Here is a 27801-nt window from a genome sequence, read left to right as displayed (position 1 = left end):
GCCTCAGCGATGTCGGAGATTTTAAGTTTTACCCGATTCTTGATATTCAGGGGGTACTCGTGAAATCCCCACTTCATCGCTACCTCGGACAAGTTGCTTCCCATCGCTCGTGCGCCGATTACAACACGTTGTTCAAACTCACTGCATGTGGGAGCAGTAGCCGATCTAACAACTGCGCCAGACACTTGTTGTCTTATATAGGCGTTGCCGATCGCAGCGCCGTATTATGCCTTTTTAATAACTCTTATGTGGAAACGCAAACTTATATCAGATTCTTTGGCCCTTCAGAGTATTTATTTCATAGGTAGTACTGGCACTTTATTGGTTTTCACTTTCAGTTATCATACGGTTTGCTCCACGCACGAAATAGATTAATCATATCAGGCTGTTCAAGTTCGGTATTTCAGTTCATGAAATAATTGATAACAGTCACTCTTCATAATGGCAGCTGTAGGACTTGCTTAATTTATGGTCTCTCTTCAATCTAAACCAAACTGCCCAGCACGCTGCCTAAGTGGAACGGCAACACACTCGTAAACATTCTGAGCGCTCAGACTGTTTACGAGTGTACAGCCACGTTACATTCTCTGATGTGGATACTAGTTCACTTTTTCTGGGTAATTTGTCTGGAAATACAAGCTCAGCCATCATGATGTCATAATGGAATGCAAAAATCGATTCCCTCTGGAATAAAGCAGAGATGAAAATACAGCTCTTGGTTTACTTATACCTGGTAACGGCATAACAGTAGGTGCCGTGGTAGAAGTATCAGGGAACTTCAGTATGATGCAATTAATGGAAGCATGTACCAATTACAAGTAAATACTTCATTTCAATTTTTTTTAATTTAACTCGTATTGAATTCGCTGGGACATTCTGAAGGTGAGAATCAGACGCCTAACTAGGGAGGGTTTTTTGTGATTTGTGTGGTTTGTGTTGGGTCTAGGGGTAGCGTCTTAGGCAGCCGTGGTCTAAGGGTAGCGTGTTTGATTCATAATCAAACGTTTTCGGTACCAGTTTCGAATCCCGCCACTGCTTAAATTCTGATTAATATCCAGCATTGGCAGCCGAAGACTTCCGATATAAGAAGCCAGTCTCATTCTGCCAAAGGCCTTGTCAAAGAGGCTGGGGGTCGACAGAGGTTCAGGGCACTCTCTTGTCCTTGGAACGGGAAACTGCCCCTATAGGCGGAACAATCAGAAATGATCAGCGGCATGACGATGCAGAAGGCAATGGAAACTACTGCATTAAAGACATGGAACGACTATCCACAGAACATGTGCCCTGTAATTGAAGAGGTGTCATGATGATCTCTCCATTGGCGAAAGATTCTGGAAAAGTCTCCCATTCGAATCTCCGGGGTGGGGGGGGGGGGGGACTGCCAAGGGGGAGGTTACCATAGAAAAAGATTGAATAACCAACGAAAGGATAATGTTCCACGAGTCGGGGCCTAGAAAGTCAGGAACTTTTATGTGAGAGGGAAACTAGAAAATTCAAAGGCTCAAGCTAGATATAGTAGGGGGTCAGTGAAGTCAAGTAGAAAGAAGACAAATATTTCTGGTCAGATGAGTATAGGGTAAAATCAACAGCAGCAGAAAATGGTATAACGGGAATAAGATTCGTTATGAATAGGAATGTATGGCAGAGAGTATGTTACTGTGAACAGTTCAGTGACAGGGTTGTTCTTATCAGAATCGACAGCAAACCAACTCCGACAACGATAGTTCAGGTATAAATGCCGACGTCGCAAGCTGAAGATGAAGAGATAAAGTGTATGGGGATATTCAAAGGGTAATAGAGTATGTAAAGGGGGATGAAAATCTAATAGCCATGGGGGACTGGAATGCAATTGTAGGAAGGAGTAGAAGAAAAGGTTACAGGAGAATATGGCCTTGGGACAAGGTATGAGAGAGGAGAAAGACTAACTGAGTTCTGTAAAAGGTTTCCGCTAGTAATAGCGAATATTCTGTTGAAGAATCACAAGAGAAGGAGGTATACTTGGAAAAGGCCGGGTGATACGGGAAGGTTTCAGTTACGTTACAGACAGAGATTCCGAAATCAGATACTGGATTGTAAGGCGTACCCAGGAGCAGATACAGACTCAGATCACAATATAGTAGTGATGAAGGGTAGGCTGAAGTTTAAGGCGTTAGTCAGGAAGAATCAGTACGCAAAGAAGTGGGATAATGAAGTAATAAGGAATGACGAAATACGGTTGAAGTTCTCTAAGACTACCTCAGTAGGCAGTACAGCTGATAGAGGAATGGCCATCTCCTTAAAGGGTCATCACAGAAGCTGGGAAAGAAAACATAGGTACAAGAAGGTAACAGTGAAAAAACCATGGGTAACAGAAGAAATACTTCAATTGATCCATGAAGAGAGGAAGTACAAAAACGTTGCGGGAAGCTCAGGAATAGAGAAATACAAGTCGCTGATGAATGAAATAGAACGGAAGTGCAGGGAAGCTAAGACGAAATGGCGACAGGAGAAATGTGAAGACATCGAAAAAGAGATGATTATCGGAAGGACAGACTCAGCCTACAGGAATGCCTAAAAAACCTTCGGTGACATTAAAAGGAAGGATGATAATATTAGGAGTGTAACGGGAATGCTACTACTAAATACAGAAGAGAGAGCGGATATAGGGGATCCAGTATTAGAATCAGAATTTAAAAGAGCTTAAGATCAAATATGGTAGATGGGATAGATAACATTCCATCAGAATTTTTAAAATCATTGGTGGAAGTGCCAACAAAACGACTATTCATTTTGGTATGTAGAATGTGTGAGTCTGGCGACATACCATCCGACTTTCGGAAAAACAACATCCACACAATTCCGAAGACGTCAAGAGCTGACAAGTGCGAGAATTATCGTACAACCGTCTTAACACCTCACGCACCCAAGTTGCTTACAAGAATATTATACAGAAGAATGGAAAAGAAAATTGAGAATGCGCTAGATGACGATCAGTTTGGCTTTAGGAAAAGTAAAGGCACGAGACAGGCAATACTGACGTTGCGGTTAATAATGGAAGCAAGACTAGAGAAAAATCAAGGAACGTTCATAGGATTTGTCGACCAGGAAAAAGCGTTCGATAATGTAAAATGGTGCAAGATGTTCGAAATTCTGTAAAAGCAGGGGTAAGCTACAGGAAGAGACAGGTCATATACAATATGTACAACAGCCAAGAGGGAATAATAAGAGTGGACAACCAAGAACGAAGTGCTCATGTTAAAAAGGGTGTAAGACAAGGATGTAGTCTTTCGCCCCTACTGTTCAATCTGTACATCGAGGAAGCAATGATGGAAATAAAATAAAGGTTGAGGAGTGGAATTAAAATTCATGGTGAAAGGATATCAATGATACGAGTCGCTGATGACATTTCTATCCTGAGTGAAAGTGAACGGAATGAACAGTCTAATGAGTACAGAGTACCGGTTGAGAGTAAACAGATGAAAGAAGAAGGTAATGAGAAGTAATAGAAATGAGAACAGCGAAATACTTAACATCTGGATTGATGGTCGCGAAAGAGATGAAGTTAAGGAATTCTGCTACCTAGGCAGTAAAATAACCAATGACGGACGGAGCAAGGAAGACATCAAAAGCAGACCAGCTCTGGCAAAAAGGGCATTCCTGGCCAAGGGAAATTTATTAATATCAGATATTGGCCTTAATTTGAGGAAGAAATTTGTGAGAATGTACGTCTGATGTACAGTATTGTATGGTAGTGAAACATGGACTGTGGGAAAACCGGAACAGAAGAGAATCGAGGCATCTGAGATGTGGTGCTACAGACAAATGTTGAAAATTTGGTGGACTGATAAAGTAAGGAATGAGGAGGTTCTGCGCAGAATCGGGGATGATAGGAATATATTGAAATACTGATAAGGAGAATGGACAGGATGATAGGACATCTGTTAAGACCTGAGGGAATGACTTCCATGGTACTAGAGGGAGCTGCAGACGGCAAAAACTGCAGAGGAAGATAGAGACTGGAATTCATCCCGCAAATAATTGAGGACGTAGGTTGCAAGTGCTACTCTGAGATGAACAGATTAGCGCAGGAGAGGAATTAGATAAATTCGTTGCGGGCCGCGTCAATCCAGTCAGAAGACTGATGACAAAAAAAAGGATGAGAAAAGGGGGAAGGTGGAACCCGGAGCCGGAACACAGCCTACTCCTCTCAAATTACACAAAGGCGGCCGCCGAGCTTAACGTTCGCATGCGACGGATGTGTCATCACCAACAGTGCCTCACTTTATCAGACACTGCACTCGTATAGAGGTCTGGAATTTAATCCAGAACATTAGCGGGAAGACTGTTGATCAGAACTTTACACCACCACCTCTACTCCCTTTTGCCATAAAGGAAAAAATGAAAGCAGTTAGCAGTACGTAGCTCCTCCTGGCATGTACTCATCCAAATACCGGTCACTTCCGACGTCGCTTGACTTCGGTGATCTGACGAGAACCAGAATATTCAGCAAGGCAACGCCGCTGGTACAATTAGACTTTTGAATAAATAATAAATTAGAAATGATGCGTCATTAACATGACGAGAGACAGAGGTATAAACGCGTCTGCAAATAGACGAAACACTACAATGTATATACCAACTCTTTTGGTTAAACGACATGTGGAAACTGGAAAGCTTTGACCACGTCATTCAGTTCAAATTATGTTACTGAACTTGTAATTAACTTTTCTGCTACCAGTCACGATTCTCTATCATTTATATTTGACACACGCGTTTCGGTAAACGATTCTCATTTTGAAGTGCGTTTTCTCTGTGTACTAAGCCATTATGAAGTAATGATTTTCCAGTGTGAGGCTCTACTTCATTTTCTGCTTCTTTTTCTTGATTCTTCTGCAATATATTAAAAAATTTGCAGTTCTTACAGTTTTCTTATGGTCCATTTGTATAGAGTTGCACACTTTTTGAACACTACACACATTTTTTGTGCACAGTATACATCGAGAATAATTTACATAAACAGTTACAAAGATGTTTTTAGATGTAGTCGGCAGAGATAATGTTATAGGTCTTCTACAGAGTATGGTATGCTTTTGTGCAGAGATATTTACCTAAACAATTTCGATCATGGTTTGCTTACATATATTTTACAATTGTGCTTATTTCTGTGTTGCTATTATTATTTAAGTATACTGTCGATGTATCTGAAGAAATTCACTTTCAGTTTCGTCGCTTAACATTTTATCATCATATTTTTTTGTAATGTGAATACACTCAGGTGATAAGTCATAGGTTAGCGTAATGCGTGTATACAGATGGTGGTAGTACCGCCTGTACAAGATATAACAGGGCAGTGCATTGGTGAAGCTCTCTTTTGCACTCAGATGACACGTGTGGAAAGGTTTCCAACGTGATTATGGCCGAACTACAGGAATTAATAAACTATGAAAGAGTAATGTTAGTTGCAGTTATACGAATGGGACATTCCATCTCGGAAATCATTAGGGAATTCGATACTCCAAGAACCACAGCGTGAAGAACACCAGGTTTCAGGCATTACCGCTCACCACGGAGAACGCGGAGGCTATTGGCCTTCCCTTAACGATCAGAGCAGCTGCGTTTGTGTAGAGCTGTCAGTGCTAACAGATAAGAAGCCGAGAAATAACAGCAGATATCAACGTGGGACCTAGGACGAACGTATCCGTTAGGACATTGCTGTGGAAGGTGACGTTAATGGGCTGCGGGAGCAGATGACTGACGCGAGTGCCTTTGCTAACAGCTCGACATCGCCTGAAGCGCCTCTCATGGAATCGCGACCATACCCTATGGTCCCTAGACTACTGATAAACCGTGGCCTGGTCAGATGAGTCCCCATTTCAGTTGGTAAGAGCTGATGGTAAGGTTCTAGTGTGCTCCAGTCTCCAAGATGCCATGAATCCAAGTTGTCAACAAGTCACTGTGCAAACCTTTGGTGGCTCCATAAGTGTGTGGGCTGTGTGTAGATGGAATGGGCTGGGTCCTCTGGTCGAACTGAACCAATCATTGGCTGTAAATGGCTACGTTCGTCTGCTCGGAGACCATTTGCTGCCATTCACGGACGTCATGTTCCCAAACAATGATGTCACGTCAGTGGGTCACAGTTGTTTCCGATTGCTTTCAAGAACATTCTGAACAGTTCAAATGATATGGCCACCCATTATGGACGGCTATAGAGGCAACAACTTTATCAAAGAGGGCGGAGTAGCGAACAGAGGTTCAGGACACTATGTTGTCATTGGGGTGAGAAACTACCCCCAAAAGCAGAAGAATCAGCAATGATCATTAGTATGTGGATATGGATAGCAATGGAAACTACTGTATTAAAGACACATAACGTAAGTCTCATAATGATCTCTCCATTGGCGAAAGATTCCAGAATAGTCCCCCATTCGGACCTCCGTTAGGGAATGCCAAGAGGAGAGGACCATGACAAAAGATTGAATAACCAACGAAAGGATAACGTTCTACGGGTCAGGGCGTGGAATGTCAAAAGATTGAACGTGGTAGGGAAGCTAGAAAATCTGAAAAGGAAAATGCAAAGGCTCTACCTAGATATAGTAGAAGTCAGTGAAATCAAACGGAAAGAAGACCACGATTTCTGATCGGATGAGCATAGGATAATATCAACAGCAGCAGAGAATGGTATAACGGCAGTACGATTCGTTATGAATAGGAAGGTATGGCAGAGAATATGTTACTGTGAACAGTTCAGTAACATGGTTGCTCTTATCAGAATCTACAGCAAACCAACACCGACAACATAATTTAGGTATACATGCCGAAGTCGCAAGCTGAAGATTAAGAGATAGAGAAAGTGTATGGGGATATTTAAAGGGTAATACAGTATGTAAAGGGGGATGAAAATCTAAAGCCGGCCGGTGTGGCCGAGCGGTTCTAGGCGCTTCAGTCTGGAACCTCGTGACCGCTACGGTTGGAGGTTCGAATCCTGCCTCGGGCATGGATGTGTGTGATGTTCTTATTAGTTAGGTTTAAGTAGTTCTAAGTTCTAGGGGACTGATGACCTCCGATGTTAAGTCCCATAGTGCTTAGAGCCATGAAAATCTAATAATAATGGGGTACTGGAATGCTGTTGTAGGAGAAGGAGTAGAAGAAACGGTTACAGGGAATGTGGGCTTGGGATAAGGAACGTGAGAGGAGAAAGACTAATTGATTTGTGTAATAAATTTAAACTAGTAATAGCGAATATTCTGTTCCAGAATCACAAGGGGAGGAGGTATCTTGGAAAAAGCCGAGAGATACGGGAAGATTTCAGGTAGATTTCATCATGGTCTGAGAGAGATTCCGAAGGATTGTAAGGCGTACCTAGGAGCAGATACAGACTCATAACATAATTTAGTAATGATAAGGAGTGTACTGAAATTTGAGATATTAGTGAGAAAGAATCAATACGCAAAGAAATGGGATACAGAAGTATTAAGGAATAACAAGATACGCTTGATGTTCTCTAAGCTTGTAGACACAGCAATAAGAAATACCTTAGTAGGCAGTACAGTTGAAGAGGAAAGAGCATCTCTAAAAAGTGCAGTCGTAGAAGTTGGAAGGGAAAACATAGGTACAAAGAAGGTAATTGCGAAGTAACTGTGGATAACAGAAGAAATACGTCAGTTCATCGGTGAAAGAAGTACAGAAATGTCCAGGGATATTCAGGAATACAGAAACACAGGTCGCTGAGGAATGAAAGAAATAGGAAGTGCAGGGAAGCTAAGACGAAATGGCTGCAAGAAGATATGAACAAATCCAAAAGGAAATGAGTTTCTGAAGGACTGACTCAGCTTGTAGGAAATTCAGAACAACATTCGGTGAAATTAATAGCAAGGATAGTAACATTAAGAATGCAACGGGCATTGCACGTTAAATGCAGAGGAGAGAACGGTTAGGTGGAAAGAGTACCTTTAAGGCCTCTATGAAGGGAGATTTGTTTGATGTGATATAAGAAGAAGAATTTGTAAAATTATTAGGGGAAGTGGCAACAAAATGACTGTTCACTTTGGTGTGCAGAATGTATTAGTCTGGCGACGTACTATTTGACATCCACAAAAATGTCATCTACACAATTCTGAAGGTTGCTAGAGCTGACGAGCACGAGAATTGCCGCACAATCGTCTTAACACCTCATGCATCCTAGTTGGTGACAAGAATAATATACAGTATTATTATTACAGGATTACTCAATATAAAGATTAATTAATAACAACATCTTGTTGTATTCCTGTTATCCTCCTTTTCGATGCTGCGATTTCCATTACTTCATTTATGTGGTCTGTCCAAGAACGTCGTGGTCTTCCGTGCTTACGTCCGCCGGGTGGTTTCCATTCATAAACTTTCTTTGGCCACCGATTATGACATCTCCCTTCTTTTATGAATGCATATGACTTATTTACCGGTGCATTAATATAATCACTTATATATTTGCACCTGGAGTGGACGTAATTAAGGGCGATGCATAACAAAGTTTTTTTTTGTACTTATCTTGTAATTTACCTAAGTCGGGTAGCTGGTGATCCCTTCTAATTAAAACTCCAGGTCATACAATTTGCGGAGGTTTCTTTGTTGTTGATAACATTTTTCCAAAGTCATTGCAGAATACATCAAACTTCACATTTGGTCTCTTTGACAATCCAACAGACTGACGTACTGACCGAAAAGACTTGACTACAAAGTGAACCACTTGGCGAACTGACGCTGCATTGCCGCGTTTGCTTGTATATATTCCAAACAATGAGTGTTCATTACTTCAATTATTACACCATCGTGAAATTAATAGCTACAATTAAAAGTTACAAATATACAAAAGGTTGCCAATCAGATTACTTACTGCATAAAATTTTAGTTCATTACAGATGATTTTTAGGTTAGAAATTGTACAATTTAAGATTGAAAATTAAATATGACTTTTTTACAACAACGTGTTTCATTAATTTAATAAATAAAATTCTATTATCGATCAGAAAATATTGCTAACATTTACGTAATATATACACAAGTTGTTTAACCTCTTTAATAGCTCATAACTTTGAAATATGCATCCAAACGTAAGTAATGGAGTTAATTACATGTGCTAACAATGATCAATCAATTATTTGAGTAATAGTATTAATTCTGGTTTACAAATTTGGGTTTGAAATTACATATCACTTGAAATTACGTGAATTGAAATTTGGTTCTTGCTTTTTGATCGATTTACAATAACATTTTCCAAACTGAACTTCCGAGATCTAATTGCAGTTAATTAACGAAAATAATAACGATGCTAACGTTTATAACTACTTCTAATCAAATGAATTACGTACTGATTATTATAGTTCTGAGTAAATATTGATGTTTCATAGTGATTATTATGTTACATATTTACGTATTATTTAATTATTCATAAATTTTGTTTAAATATCATTCATAGTATTGTATAGTACAATTACATAACAGGAAAACGTGCCATAGTGGCATGATTCTTATTATTTGTGTAACAGAAAGTACTGATACCCAGCTACAAATTTCGGGTATCGAATACTATAGTAACGCTGGGGGCGGGTGGGGGGGGGGGGTTGTATGTTACAAGCTTACTCCTGTGGATGTCAGAAAGATCTGTAGCTGAGTAATCTGTACAGGGACCTTATCGATATGCAGATTGCTCCTCTTATGGTCACGTGAATTTAATTCCAGGTGTCGCACAACAGATAACTTAATTAATTTAATTCATTAAACAGGTGTGGTGCGAGAATACGTGGAACATGGATACTGTAACATACAATAGACGAAAATAGGGAGTTCATCAAACTACTGAATGAAACAGTGGTCACTACAAAACCCTAGTTATTACAATTCCCTATAGATTTCGCATTAAATTCAAGTGCACACAGACAAGAACCTTTTACATCCATTAAGCACTAACAAAGGTAATAATAGGAATAAAATATCAGTACCCTGGAAAAGATTAGGTGATGGGTTTGAGGTGAATATGTTAAACACCTAAGTTCGCAGAAGCCACATAGTGATTATCGAATGTTAATCAGAGAGGAAACATGCTTTCACCCACTATCTTGACTGAACACATGTTGAGCTCGGGATTGCTAATAAACGTACTTGAACTAAAAATGCGAAAATTCGAACGTCAATTGAAATTTTCGCGAGCATCCTATAACTCTACTTGTGAGCACTGCAGTGGTTTACCATTCCTCAGATATCGGTTCCTGTTGGTGTTGGTGTGGTGGTTGGACATTCTGTCATCTGGTTCGCACCGAAGACTGCTATCCCTCAGAGCCCAGAATCGATGTCCCTCTTTCGGCTGAAGAATCCCACGCCGAGTCTCGGCTCAAAGTAAGTTTCCCAGAGCGCTCCCAGCAGGAAGCAATATCTCTCCTCAAACATTCTGAGTGTTGTGCTTGACTTTGATCACCAATGACAGTGATTCTTCTGAGTGCTGACGAATCAGGTCCATTATAACAGTGTAACGATCTCCTCACAATGTTAAACTGTTAATGATGATGCATAAATATGTTCAGACAGTTCAATTTCTATACATAAAATTAAAATATTCAATTTGGTTATGATTACTACCATTATAAGTCACGATGAAGAACATTGGCATAGTTTTGCACAAGCTACCACTGTCTGCTTTTTTGTTAACGCAATACTCATCTTCTCCCATTTCGTTCCTCAGCAAATTTTCGATGACTTCCTCTCTGAAAGCTGTAAGGAATCGAATGTTAGCGTCCACGTTAAAAATGCATTAATCTTGAAGCTGCTCCTTCCATGAGTAAGCCCCATTGACACTTCCTTATCGACTTCTAGTTTATTTACACCAAAAGGATACTGAGGCGTGAGCCCTGTCAACGGATATGCACGCGTTCTTTTCCTCCTCGTGGCCAGAGTTCCGAGCAACCCTGTGGAAATCGCATTGTACAAACAGCTCAGTACCTCAACTCTCCCGCATAACACAAATGGAATAGCGTGGTCATACTACCGCGGCTCGATTCCCGGTACTGCCAGGGGATTTTCCTTGGTGGGAGGACCGGAACTGGGTGCACACAGCCTCGTAATGTCAACTGACAAGCAATTTGACAGGGCAGCATCGGCTTACTGCACTACTGGCCATTGAAATTGCTACACCACGAAGATGACGTGCTTCACACGCGAAATTTAACCGACAGGAAGAAGATGCTGTGATATGCAAATGATTAGCTTTTCAATGCATTCACACTAGGTTGGCGCCGGTGGCGACACCTACAACGTGCTGACATGAGGATAGTTTCCAACCGATTTCTCACACACAAACAGCAGTTGACCGGCGTTGCCTGGTGAAACGTAGTTGTGATGCCTCGTGTAAGGAGGAGAAATGCGTACCATCACTTTTCAGACTTTGATAAAGGTCGGATTGTAGCCTATCACGCTTGCGGTTTATCGTATCGCGACATTTCTGCTCGCGTTGGTCAAGATCCAATGACTGTTAGCTGAATATGGAATCGGTGGGTTCAGGAGGGTAATACGGAACGCCGTGCTGGATCCCAACGGCCTCGTATCATTGGCAGTCGAGATGACAGGCATCTTATCCGCATGGCTGTAACGGATCGTGCAGCCACGTCTCGATCCCTGAGCCAACAGATGGGGACGTTTGCAAATCAACAACCATCTGCATGAACAGTTCGACGACGTTTGCAGCAGCATGGGCTATCAGCTCGGAGACCGCGGCTGCGGTTACCCTTGACGCTGCATCACAGACAGGAGCGCCTGCGATGGTGTACTCAACGTCGAATCTGGGTGCACAAATGGCAAAACGTATTTTTTTCGGATGAATCCAGGTTCTCTTTACAGCATCATGATGGTCGCATCCGTGTTTGGCGACATCGCGGTGAACGCACATTGGAAGCGTGTATTCGTCATCGCCATACTGGCGTATCACCCGGCGTGATGGTATGGGGTGTCATTGGTTACACGTCTCGTTCACCTCATGTTCGCATTGACGGCACTTTGAACAGTGGTCGTTAATATTTCAGATGTGTTACGACCCGTGGCTCTATCCTTCATTGGATCCCTGCGAAACCCTACATTTCAGCAGGATAATGCACGACCGCATGTTGCAGGTCCTTTCTGGATACTGAAAATGTTCGACTGCTGCCCTGGCCAGCACATTCTCCAGATCTCTCACCAACTGAAAACGTTTGGTCAATGTTGGCCGAGCAACTGGCTCGTCACACTACGCCAGCCACTACTCTTGATGAGCTGTGGTATCGTGTTGAAGCTGCATTTGCAGCTGTACCTGTACACGCCATCCAAGCTCTGTTTCACTCAATGCCCAGGCGTATCAAGGCCATTATTACGGCCAGAAGTGGTTGTTCTGGGTACGGATTTCTCAGGATCTATGCACCCAAATTGCGTGAAAATGTAATCACATGTCAGTTTTAGTATAATATACTCGTACTTGTCCAATGAATACCCGTTTGTCATCTGCATTTCTTCTTGGTGTAGCAATTTTAATGGCCAGTAGTGTACATTTTTGCTGTACGTACACTGCAGAATCAAGACTGACGTTTCAATTTATTTCTTCTTTACTATTGCTTCTATTCCCAACACACTTTCCAAACAGTGTACACGTATGGCAATGAATATACGTGAGCAATTATATCATTGTACACTGTGTAGTTCGGGAAGTATGACGACATTAACAGTGAGATGTGCGGAAAACTAGTTTTGCTTAAAACTGAGAGCAAATTACTCGGAATATATTCAACCACTGTTTGAAAATGAGAGCACTTACTGATTTTCACCAAGCTTTGACCAACGTTTTCTCGTTTACATGCTTAACGCCAATATTTAACACATTCCTAATTTGTAAAACAGAAGTCTGAAGCTATGTCATACATGTGTTTTCGATTCTTTAAGGAATGGTGAATATATTGGTAATTTCTATAATACAAATGAGAATCAAAGGTAGGTATCATAATTTTTCAAAGAGTAGGGACCCTTTTAACCTGATACCAGTGGTAGAGTAGCTATGCTGCGTTATGGCAGCGAATCCTGGACTGAGAGGAAAAGAGATAAAAATAATTTACTGTCAGCAGAAATGAGATTTTTAAGAACTGTCAAAGGTTGATCAGTGCAATGAGAGACCACAAGGAAAATCACATCCGTTTAGAATTGGGAATTTATATTTTAACGAGAAGGCTGAAGAATACAGGGAAGCACAGAGTCAAACCTCAAGCGGATGGATGAAGAAATTCTAGTCGTTGTAAACAAGTACAAGTACTCAGAAAGAGGAGAGGTAAATCGGCCAAGAAAGAGATGCAGTTAGGTATGTGAAGTAGGAACAGACATAACGCCCAAGCCTTGAAGTGCTGCTGCAGCACCAGCAGAAGCAGTAGCAGAAAAAGGAGACTAGTTGTGCACCATCTGCAGCGTTCCAAGTCAAGTGTGTTCTCCTGAGCAGGTAACTAATATTATGACGAAGATGACTAGCTTCGTATGAGATCTGTTGTGGTGCCACCATGATTTCAGTGGAAGCCTGATTTCTCCATCAATCATGTCCACCATTGCCAAGACATGCGTTTCGGTTTCAGTACCCTTGTTACTTTTACAGACGAAATTTCGTACAGCCAGCTATGTTGCCTTCTATGAGTTTCATCCCCTCGAAAGCACGAGAAAAATCAGTGAAGGACATACTATACCGGTATGACAACAGATTCAAACGACACTGCAGGAATCACGTGAACAGAAGCCATCAGCAGTTGTTTAAATCAAACATCTAATACACTCCCCCATACACATTGTCTGCTCTCTTACGTGATAGACTATTGAATGCGCCGTCGTATTTCACAAAATGCAGTCTGTTGTAAAATTTTATTTCTCATATGAAAAAAATCTCATGTCGAACCAACGACGTCCAGTATAGAATTACAAACATATATTAACACAAAAATCAATAAGCGAATTACAAGCCACAATAATTCCATAAATTTCATTATAATTAGTGGCAGTCCCACGGTCCAAAGGCCGTGTCAGTTAAGCCCCACGTTCAGTCCGAGTCTGTCATGAAGGGTTTGCTAAGAAGTGGCTGGTCTCACCTCAGACCGTTGCTAAGTTACCATATGAATGAGATCTCGCTACGTAACCGTGAAACAGGGGGCGGAGGTATGGACAGAGGTTCAGGCCACTCTCTTACCCCTGTGGTGCAAAATTTCCCTAAAAGGTGGGAGTACCAACAGTGATCAGTACTTTGAGGATTCAGAAGGTAATGGAAACTCCTACGTTAAAGACACTTAAAGTGTATCGAGGACACGTGTCCTGTCATTGAGAAGTGTCATGACGACCTCGTCATCGGCAAAATTTTCCGAATTAGTTCCCCAGTCCGATCTCCAGGAAGCGACGGACAAGGGGGAGGTGACCATTAGAAAAATATCGAATAACCAACGAAGGATAACGTTCTCCGAGTCGGAGAGTGTAATGTCAGAAGTTTGAACGTAGTAGGGAAGCTAGAAAATCTGAAAATGGAAATGCAAAAGCTCAACCTAGCAGGTGTCAGTGAAGTGAAATGGAAAGAAGACAAGGATTTCTGGTCAAGCAAGTACAGGGTAATATCAAAAGCAGCAGAAAATGGTATAACGAGAGTAGGATTAGTTATGAATAGGAAGGCACGACAGTGAATGAGTTACTGTGAAAAGTGCAGTAATGGGGTTGTTTTCATCAGAATCGACAGTAAGCCAACACTGAGAACCACAGTTCAGGCATGCATGCCGACGTCGCAAGCAGAAGACAAAGAGACAGAGAAAGTATATGAGGATACTGTACGCTGTACGGGTAATTCAGTACATAAAGGGAGACGAAAATCTAACAGTCATGTGGGACTGCAGTGCAGGTTGTAGGGAAGGAGTAGAACAAAGGGTTGCGGGGGAACATGAGCTTGGTACTAGGAATGAGAAATAAGAAAGCCTAATTAAGTTCCACAACAAATTTCACTTGGTAACAGCGACTACACTGTTGAATAATCGCAAGAGGAGGAGGTACACTTGGAAAAGGCCGGGAGGTACCTCAAAATTTCGGTTATATTACTCCATGGTCAGGCACAGACTGCAAAATCATGCGCTGGATTGAAAGGCGTTCCTAGGACTAGATTTAGACTCAGATCGCAATTTAGGATCATGAAGATTAGGCTGAAGTGTAAGAGAGTAGTCAGGGAGAAACAATGTGCAAAGAGGTGGGATACGGAACACTAAGATATGAAGAGATACTTGAAGTTCTCCGAGGATATAGCTACTGCGATAATGAATAGCTCAATAGGCAGTTCAGTTGAAAAGAAAAGGACATCTCTAAAAAGTGCAGTCACAGAAGCTGGAGAAGGTGACTGCGAAGAAGCCGTGGGCAACAGAAGAAATATTTCAGTTGATCGACGGAAGAAGGAGCACAAAAACTATCAGGGAAATTCAGGAATTCAGAAATACAAGCAAGTTAGGAATGTAACAAATAGGAAGAGCATGGAAGCTAAGGCGAAATGGTTACAGGAAAAATGTGAAGAAATCGAAAAAAATTGATTGTTTGTAGGACTGACTCAGCATATAAAAAAGTAAGTCAAGGCGTCCTTCGGTGAAATTAAAGCAAGGGAGGCACCATTAAGAGTTCAGTGGGAATTATGCAGAGGAGAGAACAGTAGGTGGAAAGAATACATTGAGGGCCTGTATGAGGGGAAGGGCTTATCTGATGGCATGACTGATGATCAAAGAGGAGTCGACAGGCAAGAGACAGAATAACCAGTATTAAAATTAGAATTTAGAAGAGCTTTGGAAGTATAACAATCAAATCAGGAAGAAGAGATAGGTAACATTCCAACGGCACTTCTAAAAACATGGAGCAAAGTAGCAACCAAACAGCCGGCCGAGGTGACCGAGCGGTTCTAGGCGCTTCAGTCTGGAACCGTGCGACCGCTACGGTCGCAGGTTCGAATCCTGCCTCGGACATGGATGTGCGTGATGTCCTTAGGTTAGTTAGGTTTAAGTAGTTCTAAGTTCTAGGGGACTGGTGACCTCAGAAGTTAAGTCCCATAGTGCTCAGAGCCATTTTTTTGGCAACCAAACGATTATTCACGTTGGCATGTTGAACGAGTGAGTTTGGCAATACACCATCAGACTTTCGGAAAAACATCAGCCACACAATTCCCAAGGTACCCATAGGCGACAAATGCGAGAATTATGGCACATTCAGCTTAATAGCTCTTGCGTTCAAGTTTCTGACGAGAATAACACAAGAGAAAGGAAAAAAAATTGAGGATCGGTTAGATGACGATCAGTTCAGCTTTAGGAAAGGTAAGCGCACTAGAGAGGCAGTTCAGACGTTGCGGATGATAATGGAGGCATGACTGAAGAAAAATCAGTGCACCCGTTCGTAGGATTTGTCGACCCGGAAAAACCATTCGAGAGTCTAATATCGTGCAAGATGTTCGAAATCCTGAGAAAGAGAGGGGTAAACTATAGGGAAACACGTGTAATATACAATATATGCCGGAACAAAGACCTAGAAACAAGTGCCACGATTAAAAAGGCTGTAAGAGAGGGATGCAGTCTTTCGCCACTGCTGTTCAATCTATATGTCGAAGAACCAATGACGGAAATAAAAGAAAGGATCAAGTGTGGGATAAAAATTCAAGATGAAAGGATATCAATGTAAAGAATCGCTGATGACGTTACTATTTTCAATGAAAGTGAAGAGTAATTACAGGAGTTGTTGAATGGAATAAACAGTCTAATGAATACAGAATATGGGTTGAAGAAAGATAAAAGTAATGAGTAGTAGTAGAAATGAGAACAGCCAGAAACTTAAGATCATAAATGATAATCACAAAGTAGATGAAGTAAAGGAATTCTGCTACCTAGGCACCAAAATAACCAATGACGGACGGAGCAAGGAGGACATCAAAAGCAGATTAACACTTGAAAAAAGGTCATTTATGGCAATAAGTAGTCTACTAGTACCAAAATAGATATCACTTTGACGAGGAAATTTCTGAGAATCTGCGTTTGGAGAATAGCATTGTATGTCATTAAGATATGGACTGTGGAACAGAAGAAAATAAAAGCATCTAAGATGTGGTGCTGCAGAAGAATGTTGAAAATTAGGTGGACTTAGATAAGAAATGAGGAGGTTCTCCACAGAATTGGCGAGGAAAGAAATATATGAAAAAGACTGTGAAGAAGAAGGCACAGGATGATAGGACATCAGTTAAGACATCAGGGATTAACTTCCTTGGTACCAGAGGGAGTTGTAGAGGGTAAGAACTGTGGAGTAAGACAGAGACTGGGATACATTCAGCAAATAATTGAGAACGTAGGTTGCAACTGCTACACTGAGATGAAAAGGGTGGCATAGGAGAAGAAATTTATGACGGGTCGCACTTCGCATCAAAGAAATGAGAAGGTAAATTGCAATACAAAGGCACAATAATTGATCAGGAAACGGGAATGAATGTGGATGGACCTACCACATGATTGGGATCTCCCTACATCGTAGTCAAATTAAATACTAAAGGTTAGTAATTAAACAGCAATCAGGAGTGCAGTTTTATCTGTCTTAATTGGATCGCCATGTACTATTCAGTAAATACCTGCTGCTGTTCTGTTGGCAAACTACGCTTTCTCTGTGATTCGGTTAGCTTGTCTCATCTCTTAAAACAAGTAATTCGATGTCAACCATTTAAGCTAATGGGTCATGCACACGTTGAGAATATGTGTACTGACGAACATAATCAGTTATATTGCTTTAAAAACGCCCACACGACGTAGTGAAATGCTTTTTGGCATTTGCATTTGATCAGCTTCAACAAATGTCGCGTCCACTATGATAATTCCTGATGTAAAATGCAGCTGACGTGTTGCTTCATAAACTTTGAACTGCTGATCATACAATACAAATTTTTTAGACGTATGTTCACCTGAAGATGTGGCTTTTAGTATCACGAAACCGGTAGCGATCTCTAAATAAATTGACAAATACAGCTGAAGCAGTTTATTAATACCCAAGATAATCTAACTCTACGTTGAGCATCTTGTAATTTTTTTTTTAATCTGTTGATGTAGTTTTACGCCGCCGTTTACGGAGATCACATTCAATGCCAGTATTGCATGATTGAATTCTACTCCAGTTGCTAGTCTGATACGAGTGAGAATCTTCATACATGACCAACTTTTATAAACGAAGTGGGAGGAAGCATGGTCGCCTTCAGGGTTAGTTAACCCATATTTCTCGGCCTGGCCACCGCTGGGAAGAGACTGCGTCACCGCCACAACTAGTTCTAGGCGACATGTTCGCAATATTTCTTGTGTAGTGATCACAAGTGACCAAATTTCCAAAAATTGGTCTTGCCTTGTTTCAGATAAATCAGACACCATAAATTTCTTTACAATACCTAATACGACTCTGACAAAATAATAGTAACGGTGGTACAAAATATATGAATTGTTTCCTTAATTTTAAAAGTTTTGTAAGGAAAAGTCTCAAATTAAACAGTTCTGACAATGTCTGAGCTTACCTTTTTTTGTGCGAAGGCTTGGTTGTTGATAAAATCTGTGTCATCGTAGTTAAAATTCCTCACCATGTCCACACTTGGCACCTTCTTCAGTTAGCTGGTGTAGGTAGTGCCTGAACTGTGCGCTGATACAAGTAATAGCGTCCGAAGATCGCGGTGCCGCATCACAGTCGGGAACGCACATCGATATAACAAACATAGCAATATCTCGCTGCAACCCGCCACGACGATTGTGAGAGGCTGAAGAACGCACATCTTCTCTCTATCAGCAGAGCAGAACCCTCGCACGGAGGTCCATACTATGTATGATCACGGTAGTGCTCTGCTCCAGTTCGTGACGTCAGTTGAAGCAGTCAGCATTATATAGTAGGGTTAAAATCTTATTAAAGTATCAGATGGAAATTTACTTTTGTAAATGTTAAACATTGTACTTCAAAAGAACAGTTTGTTAATTAGTGCATTAAGTAATGCTTTAATAGTTAATGGTAGTTGAAAAATATCAAGCAATTCTGTTTCAAAGGATTAGGGGAAGGCGGGGCAAGACGGGGAGGTGGGATAAGACGGGGAAGGGCTATAAGCTACAGTTAGAGTGCTGCCATCTATGGATAGCTACGTCAACATCATCAATACACAGGTCCCAGTGTGTTGACATTGCTTAACTTTAGTTACGTGGCGGTTTCTGTGAGCTTTGCAAGGTACGTACAATTGTTATACTGATTTGCAATGTTTTACACCTTTCGAGGTCCTAAAACATGTGTTTCGTGAACATTTGTCCAGATTGTATATATAGCACTGAATAGTACGTCTTATTAACAGTAAACTGATGTGTCAGTAGTCAATGTTCTCTAAATAGTGTTCATGTAGGCGTAACATAACCTGACAGCATGGTAGGGGGCAAGACGAGGTGGAGCAAGATGGGGAGCTTCCCCGTCTTGCTCCTACTATTTGTCCAACCATTACGTTCTTATCGTCTTATGTGTTTACCTCAATGCGGGTTTTGAACACGTACATTATACGTTGAACACAATTGTAAATAGAATGCTATTCGTTATTCCAACGCTTCCTAATTAATTACAAAGTATGCCTTAGGCTATATGGTGAATAAAAATACACAAAACGTGCAAAGTCAGTATTCTTGCTATGCTATTAGAAATATGATATTTGCCATATAATATAAATTACCAGGAATGATCTGACTCAATAGTACGTTCCACGTGTTTTATTTCAGGTTGTTCGCAAGTATCGGCGACAAACGTCTAGGCAAGAATGGTCATTGGAGTCACCCTGGAAGGCGCTGTTATAGAAGGTCATATGGGTTCTTTCAGGGCTGTTCGACAGTTCAACGTGCCACAGACAACGATTGAACGACATGTGGCAAAGAAACGTGCTAATCCTAGCTATACAGAGGTGAAATGGTTAGGACCAATCACTAGCGTGTTTACCATCTAACAGGCGTGGATAACCCGTTGTTTTAACCGAATCTCCTTATAGGAGTGAACTATCTGAAGAAATTAAACGAAAAGGAGTCCCCAAACGTGCTGCATGTACACTAAAACTCTTCGCAAAGACGTTTAATAAACCTGGGATACAACCAAAAGGACATAATGACAACGAAAAAGTGACGAACGTTACTGACGTCTTAACCACCCCTTCATACTCAAGGGATAATAAACTGAGGTCGAATGACAACGAGGAAGAGAGTGAAGACTGTTTATATTGCTATGACGTCTCTAAAGAAGGCTGGATACGGTGTATTAGCTGCGGACGCTGGGCCCACGACACTTGTGCAGGGATAGAAAGTGATGATGACGAGGCTGTCCACACTTGTGTGCTATGTGGAAGTAATAGGCCTAAATAAAACGTAATACCTGATTCTACAATTCGTAGAACCATGTTTCGAAACCTTATCGTCACATGATTTCGTTATTCCAGTCCTTATTTAAGCTTTAGAGATGAATTCATGCTAGTTCCCCATCTTACGCCGCATATGGGGCAAGACGAGGAATTGGTAGTTTATGTTTAAAATCAAGATATTATTAACTAAATCTAACAAGTTTGCAGGTTTCTTTGCGCGCCATTGTAATTCAGTGGTTAAGTAAACAAATGATAATCAAACCTACTTGAATTTGTGTATTTTTGTCTCTTTTGTAAGGGTTTAAAGTTAGCGTCCCCATCTTGCCCCGCCTTCCCCTATATCAAGTTCAGTACATCTTTTTGTCATTCGTGTAATAAAGTGAACTAATATTTCATCCGTTGTAGTTCAGATGAGCCATTTCACAGAGCAATCAAATAACTCACAGTTATGGCCGGATGATCGTGGTTTCGACTAGTCATAACATCATGCTTAAACAATATTCAGTACTTCGTGACCATATTTACTGTATACCAAGATATTATTTAATGGTCCCTTGCGTTCAATACCAAGAATAATGATTATGTGAATTCTTGTGTGCCCGGGAATCGAACTGCACTGGTCATATCACGAGGAAACAAAAAGCAGGACAACAATGAATAAAACAGCTCGTACTTCTCTGTGTTATTTAGTGCCAGTCCCTGTATAACAATATGTATTCCGAATTTCTGGCGGAAAAGATTAAATCACACAACATAACAAACTACACAAATGACCTATCTTATGTTCAAGTTTCAGTATGTCCATCCTTGTAATTGATAGTCTGCGGGACTTCGACTGTTCACTCACGTAATAAAGAGAAACACTTGCAGTCGTCGTTTTAGTGTTATTTTATTATATTGCAACCAGTTTCAGTGACTCAGTACATCTTCTGGCTTTAACTGTCGTTGAGGGGTGAACTCCAATCGTACACACGACAGCATCAGTGGCAACATCTATCATCTGCCTTCCATAGAATACTGTATCATTGGCTGCAGACGCAGCATTGCTTATACAGGATTCGGCGAAGGCAAATTCATAAATGTGGCCACTCATGGGAGCGTGTGTAGGATTGGAGTTCACCCTCTTAGCGTCGGTTAACGGTTGAAGATGGTATATTGAGTTAGCGAAACTGATTTCCCTATAACAAAATAACAGTGCAGTGAATTACACACATAAAAAAACAATTTTGCATCACCGAGGTTCCGGGAGTTCCGGAACCTGTACAGAAAATTGGAGTAGAGATCAACGTAAACATCACTTCCGCTCTTTTTATTGCTCATGAGAACCACACACCGCATCATGTACCAACACACAGCGAGACCTTCAGAGGTGGTGGTCCAGATTGCTGTACACACCGGTACCTCTAATACCCAGTAGCATGTCCTCTTGCATTGGTTCGTGCCTCTATTCGTCGTGGCATACTATCCACAAGTTCATCAATGCACTGTTGGTCCAGCTTGTGCCACTCCTCAACAGCGATTCGGCGTAGATCCCTCACAGTGGTTGGTGGGTTATGTCGTCCATAAACAGCCCTTTTCAATCTATCCCAGGCATCTTCGATAGGGTTCATGTCTGGAGAACATGCTGGCCACTCTAGTTGAGCGATATCATTATCCTGAAGGAAATCATTCACAAAATATGCACGATTGGGGCACGAATTGTCGTCCATGAAGACGAATGCCTAGCTAATATGCTGCCCATGTGGTTGCACTATCGGTAAGAGGATGGCATTCACGTATCGTACAGCCGTTACAGCACCTTCCACGACCACCAGCGGCGTACGTCGGCCCACATAATGCCACCCCAAATCGTCAGAGTACCTCCACCTTTCTGCACTAACTGGATGGTGTGTCTAAGGCGTTCAGCCTGACCCTGTTGCCCCAGTCACGTCTCCGACGATTGTCTGGTTGAAGGCATATGCGACACTCATCGGTGAAGAGAAAGCGTTGCCAATCCTGAGCGGTCAATTCGGCATGATGTTGGACCCGTCTGTACCGTGCTGCATGGTGTCGTGGTTACGAAGATGGACCTCGCCATGGATGTCGGGAATGAAGTTGCGCATCATGCAGCCTATCGCGAACAGTTTCAGTCGTAACACGACGTCCTGTGGCTACACGAAAAGCATTTGTCAACATGGTGGCGCTGCTGTCATGATTCCTCCGAGCCATAATCCGTAGGTAGAAGTCATCCACTGCAGTAGTAGCCCTTGGACGGCCTGAGCGAGTTATTTCATCGACAGTTTCTGTCTCTTTGTACGTCCACCATGTCCGAACAACATCGCTTTGGTTCACTCCGAGACGCCTGGACGCTTCCCTTGTTGAGTGCGCTTCCTGGCACAAAGTAAAAATGCGGACGCGATCGAACCTGGGTATTGACCGACTAGGCATGGTTAACTATAGACAAGACGAGCTGTGTGCCTCCTTCCTTATGGAACGACTGGAACTGATCGGCTGTCGGACCCCTCTGTCTAATAGGCGCTGCTCATGCATGGTTGTTTACATCTTTGGGCGGGTTTAATGATATCTCTGAACAGTCAAAGCGACTGTGTCTGTGATACAATATCCACAGTCAACGTCTATCTTCAGGAGTTCTTGGAACCGGGATGAAGCAAAACTTATTTGATGTATGTATTAACTTTTATTACGGCCGAGACAGCGGTATCTTTGCAGCATCGTCTCCGACCTACGATATAAAATCAAGCAACGGATATCAGGGCTCTTCAGCCACTCGCCTTTGCAGGAAGGAATCGCAAGGGCTCGTAGTTTGAAGGAGAGGGCTAAAGGCTGCCCAAGGTCACTGCTCGTTTTGTCGTAGTGCTTTCTTTCTGGCTGCAAGTACCGGCCCGAGACAGGCGGTCGACAAAGGGCCACACGGAGGAGGCCTCTCCAGCCTCTTGAGGCGCCGCTGCAGAGAGCACAGAGGCGCCCCCGTGCGGCGGCCCCAGCAGCGGACGAGGTGAGGACGCACCTCCACTAGAGGGCCGACAGCCGTCTTACTCTGTGCGCCTCGCAGGGCCGCTGCTGCCTGCTGGGTGCTCGGCGGCGCGCCACACGTCGCCCTAATTGCTGTCGCCTCTGGACTCGAGAAAAGATCTTGCTCGTGGGGTATCGTGGTCAAATCGTCAGAAGCCTGTCGCTTTAGACTCTTTATAACGTCGTATGAATAGCTGCTCTACAATAAGAATTGTAAATCTTTCCAGAATGAGATTTTCACTCTGCAGCGGAGTGTGCGCTGATAAGAAACTTCCTGGCGGATTAAAACTGAGTGCCGGACCGAGACTCAAACTCGGGACCTTTGCCTTACGCTGGCAAGTGCTCTACCAACTGAGCTACCTAAGCATGACTCACGCCCCGTCCTCACAGCTTTACTAGAGAATAGGAGAGCTTCTGTAACGTTCGGAAGGTAGGAGACGAGGTACTGGCGGAACTAAAGCTGTGAGGACGGGGCGTGAGTCGTGCTTGGGTAGCTCAGTTGGTAGAGCACTTGCCCGCGAAAGGCAAAGGTCCCGAGCTCGAGTCTCGGTCCGGCACAGAGTTTTAATCTGCCAGGAAGTTTCATTGTAAATCTTTCGCACTCTCACTCTTTCTACCGAGAATGCGCAGGTAACTATCAGTCGGAACAACTTGTTTACTTCCTTGTGTAGTTCATCTCTATTAAAGAGGCACCGTACGAACACAGTACCACCCACAAATATAGGGCTTGGCTTAAGGAGATCTCTCTGTGTGCGGCTTAACTTGGCTCTAGCTCAGAGAGGAACACATTCTGATGCCATGAAAACCTTACGTCTCTGATGAATTAAAGGTGAAGGTGAAGAACAAATACACAAAAAAATATGGTTTAAGTTTGTTGAACTAAGTATTCGTTCCTTGTGGAGTGTCGTTACCTTAGTTTACAGAGGTAATTTTGCAGGCTCGCGTACCAAACAAGACAAGAGCTTTATATAGACCGAGCAATCATCAGAGTTGGGAAAGATAATCGCCGCGGAAACCCGGAAACCCACTGACAACTACTTCCCGCTCTTGACATCAAAACCAGATGCTGACAAAAATTTTCCGTATGTCCTCCCATAAAATATATATAGGGTGAGTCAGGAGGAATGGAACATGCTTTGAGGGGTGATAGTATTAGTGATTCTATACAAAAAATTTCATATAGACGTATTCCCTATTCCGAATGGTTTCCGGGATAGAACACATTTAATATCACTCTTGTACGTTTTTTTTGAATAACTCGAAAACCGTTAGTAGGAACATCTCTATTTGCCACTACACGTTAAATTCGTCCTCCACCATAGTAATATTTCCGAGCATATCCAGTTTCAGATCAAATTAATTTATATATCAAATTTAAGATCTGTGATCGTTTTTTTATCTGTTTATACATTTACTCAAATTATGGATTTTATTCAACGATATACAAGTTTAAAATGCGCTATAAAATGCTTTAAGTTGCAGTCATAAGCATTCCACACTTCATGAGATCTGGAAGAATCACTTCAGGAACACCCGAAAATATGTCTGCTATCACATTCCCTGCCCTATAAATAGGCTGAAATTTTTTGGATGATAATTTAGAATATTTCAGTTCAACATTAACTCATTTGCCACAAACTTGAACAGTTCAATAGTTCACTACCTTCATCATTCCGCAGCTACAGTTATTCTAGGGCTACATTTGTGCAACTCATTATAGAGGGTGATTACTGTAGACAGGGCAGCTGCGTAGTATGTCACCTACGGTATGTAACAAGTTGGATTTAAAAGAAAAAATACTGTTTTAGTGAGAATAAACGAATAGAGTTGCTGGGTGTTGATATTTCCTTCACGTTTTCCATTGGCTAGATTCCTAGCAGTGTACATACTGTACTCTCACTACTCAGAATAGGAACAGTCGCAGCGGTCTATGATTTTGAGGATAGTGAATCTCATCAGAATAGATGACGTAAGAAAGAATACTTTAGCAAGCTCTATTCCATTTCTACAATATCCACTCTATCACCTATTGCACCCCATGTCGAATGGAATTACGGAGAATTACCGGTGTGAGTTAATTTTAAACCGCTTTGATGAGTTTTTTTAATGTTTTCTTTCAAAGCATTCACGAACTTTGTACGAATTTCTTATCCCGAGGCTCAAATATAAATTTTGTCCATGGAATTACAGGTACCCCAACTAAAAAGCACCTTTTATTTTTATATGTTTCGGAGGCCTACTAACACTTCATACCTAACTACGAAAAACGTACTTACTCTTCCCTCACCTTAGCAAGCTTCATCCCGTCTCCAAAATAACACCCAACCATAATTTTTGTAAAATTTGAAGACGTGTTTTTTTTTAAATTTATTCACGTAGGTTTTGTTCCATACTGAATCACCTGGGAATTATTCGTAAAGCACCTACCAACGTTCACCACGGGAGTTGCTGTCACCCACCCTGCGGTTGACGTTGTATATTAAACAGTCTTCGACCTTTGTTCAGAAGGTTCCACATGAAGCTGTACAAGGAATTTTTACAGTTACTTTCCAATCCTGTGACGACACACACTTTTAGAATGCCCTCCATTCTACAGTTATTGTTAACCGCAATTACTACATTTGTGCTGTTTATTAATGTAGAAGGATTACTACATTTCTGGTATTTACTAGTGTAAACATAGATTCAGGACAAACGCTGTACGAATTTTATAGTGCTCTTCAGTTTTACAACATGACCCTCATTTCTCATAAATGATGCAGTAGTGTGAAAATTATGTGGCTCAAGACTCCAGTAGCAATAACATGGGCCTCTGCCATTGATGCTGTACAAGTTGTGTATCGTAGCACACTTGTCCCCCCCCCCCCCCTCCTTCTCCCAGTGCTATTGCTATTACTACACTGAAGGGAAAAAAATCGATGCATCAAGAAGTTATGCGACATTAATGAAAGTTAACAGGAGTGTTTCTAAATCAAAAAGAACATGTCTATTAAAATTTCGCGACAGTTGCTATTAGCGCCACTTTAGCGATGCAAATCAGGATTGCTTTAAAAACACGCTCTAACAGTCTTGAGCGTTAGTTGCTTTTGAGATTGGACGCGGTGAGGTGATGTTAGTCAAGAATGCCTTTAGGGTGACAAAGTTGCTATTGTCAAAAACTAGAAGAGTTTGGACGAGATAGTGTAATAGGGCTACGAGAAGCTGGATGTGCCTTCTGCCATACTGCAGAAAAACTGGGCAGCAGAGTAGCCACTGTATATGATTACTGGGAGCGGTAGTCACGATAATGTACGGTCGCAAGAAGACCGAGCTCATTACGGCAACATGGTAGCAGCCGAGTACGCTCTGGCGCATCGTACTGCATCTGTAGCAGCAATTTTAGTAGCAGTCGGCACCACAGTGACCCAACAAACTGTTATAAATCGGTTACTACAAGGACAGCTTCGCGGCAGACACCCTGTAGTGTGCATTCCACTGAACGAAAACCACCGCCATATGCGATAGCTCATTCGAGGGCAGGTCTGTTGTGTTTTCTGATGGCTGGTTCTGCCTCTGTGCCAATTGAAAGATCTCTGTTGGATTCCTTTCACGTTAATTTTTTAAAACTGTTGTCATTTACGGCATACATTCGATTTCTAAATTTACTGTTGTGTTTCTGACTATCTGGGAGGAGACTGAGCAGTGGAACGTGTTACTTTTACACATAAACAAGAACGATCTGTCTCACTACTACACTTTAAAACACAGTTTATATGTAATTCATGTCACACAGTCTCATACGGAACCTACATCTGCTTTCTTTTATATACTGTATATGATAAGATACTGTCATCCCCCTTCCCTTCTGTGTGAAAGGATTAATAAGCAATGTATTTCTAGTTGCATGCTTGATGGTAGCAGACAAGCCTGTCTGCTAGAGAACAGTAGGACCAAAGTCGGAACAAGTAGCTACGCTTTCTAAAAGCAAAGAGGTTTCTATTCTTGGTATGGTCCTGTCCGTCCTTTGTCATGTTGGTATAGGAGGCTGCCTCTCTGGTCACTTCCGTTTTGTATCTGGAAGCACCCTTGGTAGGGGCCCACGGCAGTCTGTCCGCGGCGAGCGTCTGAAGTGGTAAGATCTCCAGCTAAGCGCGTCTGTGCTAAGTCCATAGGGCAATGGATTTCTTAAGTTCAGCCTAACTGAAAATTTAATCACCTTCATTTCAGTTTTAGATCTAAAATATCTAATGTTATCTTAAATTGCAACACAGTGTAATTCGAGTGTGAAGTTCAGAATATCTTCCAGTAGTTGCTTTGTCACTACTTTGTGAGTAAAGTGGAACCACGTGTGGATGATTCGTGACTCTAACTAAGATCATAAATCTTAAATGCGAATGTGCGTGAGATTATAACGTTCC

This window comes from Schistocerca cancellata, chromosome 3 (assembly GCF_023864275.1).
Source record: "Schistocerca cancellata isolate TAMUIC-IGC-003103 chromosome 3, iqSchCanc2.1, whole genome shotgun sequence".
Taxonomy (NCBI): Eukaryota; Metazoa; Arthropoda; class Insecta; order Orthoptera; family Acrididae; genus Schistocerca; species Schistocerca cancellata.
This window is presented reverse-complemented; position numbering follows the sequence as displayed.